The sequence below is a fragment of the Mustela putorius genome, unplaced genomic scaffold, assembly GCF_011764305.1.
Source record: "Mustela putorius furo isolate JIRA1106 unplaced genomic scaffold, ASM1176430v1.1 tig00003976_pilon_pilon_pilon, whole genome shotgun sequence".
Taxonomy (NCBI): Eukaryota; Metazoa; Chordata; class Mammalia; order Carnivora; family Mustelidae; genus Mustela; species Mustela putorius.
Window position 1 is genome coordinate 1,170,636 of NW_025422118.1, and position 3,970 is coordinate 1,174,605.

Below are 3,970 nucleotides of genomic sequence, written 5' to 3' on the forward strand. Positions count from 1 at the left end.
TTCCTACATGTCTAGTGCAGTCCTTCTAGGCACCGCTAATTTTTTTTTTAGAGAGTTCATCTGTTTGTGGAACCTGTTACCAAAGAGATCTAATCATAAAGAACAAAGTCTCTGTTATTATTGGACCCCTTGATTGCTTCTTTCCTTGCTTCCAGTTTCTTCTCTGGTACTGAGGCGGCAGCCATAGAGGTGGTTGGATCTCCTGCTGGGGTAAAGCACCAGCCCTTCTCCTCACCTGCCTGATATTGACATTGGCCAGGGTGAGTCACCAGGCAATAAGAAGATCAAATGTTTGGTAATAAGAGGTTTACACTGCCATCCAGATAGGTCATTCAGAGAAGTTTTCTCTGGTAATAGCTCTCTCTCTCTTACTGAGCTAGGTTTCCTATCTTAATTCTTTTAATAGTTAAGGGGGCAGTAAACGTTTTTCTTGAGTCAGCTGGGTCCTGATTGCCTTCAGCTCAAAATAATCCAAAAGTCAAAGTGGCGTACTTTGGGGTCACGTATTCCAATCCCTGTCAAGGGCTGAGCGGATGCAGGTGAACTCAGCGAGGCCATAGTTAGCAGGTGAGCGCTAGGCTAGCAGGTCCGAGCAAGGTGCTAGCTTCCAGAGGAAGTGAGGGCCTTACTCCAACCCGGCCTTCCTCGGGAGGTCTGAGCACCTTAGCACAGCTGCAGAAAGGGGGTTCCCACTAATTTTGACACAATATTAGTTTGTTATTACCTGCCTCCTCCAATACTGTTAGCTTTTCGCCTGCCTCTTTGGTGCCCAACATCACCAAGTACAGGCTTCCGTGTATTAATTAATAATAATAATAATAATAATGCATTTATAATTCTTTCTGTATTGGAAAAGTTGAATCAGTTTCGGGCTCAGGTTGCCATCCTGGGCTCGTGGATCCTGTTCTTTGCCCAGGCATGGAAGTCAGTCCTTTCCTTCCCATTCATCCAAGTGATCATTCACAGAAGGAGTTGGTATTTCACAGAGTTCACCAAAAAGTCGGGAGAGATGGAAGAAGGTCCATCACAGAGCCCCAGCAATTTGAAATTAAACATCGGACAACTTCTCTTTAGAAGCTCCTATCTCTACCACCTGGATTTTAGCCCCCACCAGCCCTTCCCCCAACTTCCAGACCTCCTGCTCTTGAACCAAGAACAGATCCTTTCTGGTTCCTGAGCAGTCAGCTCTCCTCATCAACAACCCCCAACCTCAGCTCAGTCCCAAAGAGGAGCCTGCAACCAGGAACTGTGAGTTGCCCAGCACAGCTTCTAACTTCCATTCTGATTCCCAATGCCTTAGGCTCTAGCCCAAAGCCTGTCCTGTGTTGCTGCTGATGCCACATCCACCAGCTCCTAGCTGCAGCTTCTTGGGCTGACATGACATACTCAGACCCTCTGTGACCCCTGGAAATCTTCCCCTTGGCATGAGCAAGTTCTGAGCTAAACAGGCCATGTATGTGGTATCTAATATCTCTCTCTGTCCCAGCCCAGCCTCCACTTTCGGTAAGAAAAATGGACTCGGGGGCACCTGGGTGGCTCAGCTGTTAAGCGTCTGCCCTCCACTCAGGTCATGATCCCAAGGTCCTGGGATCGAGCCTCGCATCGGGCTCCCTGCCGGGAGGGAAGCCTGCTTCTCTCTCTCCCACTCCCCTTGCTTGTGTTCCCTCTTTCACTGTGTCTCTCTCTGTCAAATAAATAAATAAACTCTTTAAAAAGAAAGGAAAGGAGACCTGTAGTGATTTGCTATGAATTATGCCTCCCCTTAGAAGCTAGAAATGCCAATCTGAATCAATTCACACTGGTCCAGTGGGCAGGTCTGCCCAGTGGGCAAAGAGCGTGACCCAGAGGGATAATTCATTCCTTCATTCATTTTATTATCAGGAGATGTCAGATAATTTAAATACACAGATAATAGCTCCATTTTATTTTGGTCCTTTTAAAAAAATTAGACTTATAGAGGTATAACTTACATATAATAAAATTTACCAACTTTAAGCGTACCATTTAACGAGTTATTTTACAAGTGTATATAGCCTAGTCACTATCATGAGAAAATCACTCTATAGACAGGGCTATCACCCCAGAAGATTCCCCCAGACTCTCTTGCCATCAACCCCTCCCCTCGCTCCTGACCCCAACCCCTGGCAATCACTGATGCAGTCACAGTAGTTTAACAGTCTGGCCCATTTTCACTTAACTTCTTAGCAATTTCTAGAGAACTGCTAAGTTGTGGTCAGAATGCTGGGTTGGGCTGGATTTCTCATGCTGAAGAGTCAGAGGCCAGAAATGACCAAAAAAACTGACCCAACAGGGTAGGGCTCCAGAAGAACGCAGGGCTGAGCTTGCTGAGGCGGGAAGGACGGCTAATCACGGAGCCTGCAGAGCCTGTGCCAAGAATGAGGAACAGAGAGGAAAGGGAAAAGCCAGCACACAGTCTGGCCGGGCAGGGGGCGGGGGTGGGGGTGGGGGTGTGGGGAGCACGGAGGAAGGCCACACAGCCCTCTGAGATGGGAAATTTAATCACCGACCCAGGCTGTGTTGCAATTCAACTGTCAGACCCAAATCCATCCCAAGCCCAGGCTGCCTTCAGCACTTCCTCTTGTCAGGCCTCGGTCCCACCGACCTGCCAGTCCCAGCTTCTCCTTTCTGCAGGAGGCTGCCAGCCAGGCTCAGGGCCACCAGATCGCCAAACAGGCAAACTGGGTCTTGGTCCCCAGGTTGCCCCAACTTCCTGGCTTAGGAGCCCCGGGGCTCTATCTGAGTGCTTGGCACCCAACCCCTTTCTCCTTTCTCCCCTGGGCCTCCATCTTCAAGTTCAGGCCCAAGTGGGGCCCTTTGTTGGAGCATTTGAATTTTAATTGGAAGGAGGAGAAGAAGGAAGTAAATTAACAGGTATGGAACATCTTTTACCAGAGGGAAGGAAAAATTCGACAGGACGGAAGATGCAAAATGAAAAGTGAAAACTTTTCTCCAGGTCTTGATTTTTCCTAGCCTGTCCCCCAAGAGTCAACACTGTCAAACATCATTTGTGTGTCCTTTGCACAACGTAGAGAGGGGATATTGTTTAAAAGCGACATAATATACATGTGGTTCTGTACCGACCCTTTGTCGCCCCAGAATTCATCTTGGAATGCTTTCCACACCAGCATATATATTAATTCTGATATAATTTCAAACTTATGGAAAACCTACAAGAATAATAGAACTCATGACCCAGAGTCACTAATCATTTGCATTTTACCCCCCCCTTTTTTAAAAAGATTTTATTTATTTATTTGACAGACAGAGATCACAAGTAGGCAGAGAGGCAGACAGAGAGAGAGAGAGAGAGAGAAGCAGGCTCCCTGCTGAGCAGAGAGCCCGATGTGGGACTCCATCCCAGGACCCTGGGATCATGACCTGAGCCGAAGGCAGCGGCTTAACCCACTAAGCCACCCAGGTGCCCCCATTTTACCCCTTTTATTTAATCATTTTCTCTGTATCTATCTCTCCATTTACATATTATTTTTCCCGAGACATTTTATGCGTGTCATCCTTGCGCAGGGGCCATGCTAATCTTCTCTGTATCGTTCCAATTTTAGTATATGTGCTGCCGAAGCGAGCACCTTCCCGAGACATTTTAAAGCATGTTGGGGACACTGTACCCCTCCTGCCCATTTCCAGTGTATATTTACTAAGAATAGGAACTTCTCTTACGTAACCACAGTTTAATTATTACAATCAGGAGACAACATTGATGCCGATCCCTGATTCACAGTCTGAACTTAAATTCTGTCAGTTGTTCCACTAATATTCTTTTTAGCTATTTTCCCCTTATCCAGGATCACACATTGCATTTAATTTTCCTATCCCGTCATCTCCTTTTATCTGGAAAAATTCCCCAGGCTTTCTTTGTACTCCTTGACATTAACATTTTTAGGAAGCACATGCCAGTTATTTTGTAGAATATGGGTTTGTCTGACGTGACGTT

At 46.7% G+C, this 3,970-nt stretch overlaps 1 non-coding gene across 1 annotated transcript; it reads right to left on the minus strand.

The window, feature by feature from the left end:
* Positions 1-3,497: 3,497 nt before the first annotated feature.
* Positions 3,498-3,605, minus strand: LOC123389499. Its single transcript, XR_006604094.1, has one exon. It is a non-coding gene; the product is annotated as a U6 spliceosomal RNA (small nuclear RNA).
* Between the last annotated feature and the right edge of the window lie 365 nt (positions 3,606-3,970).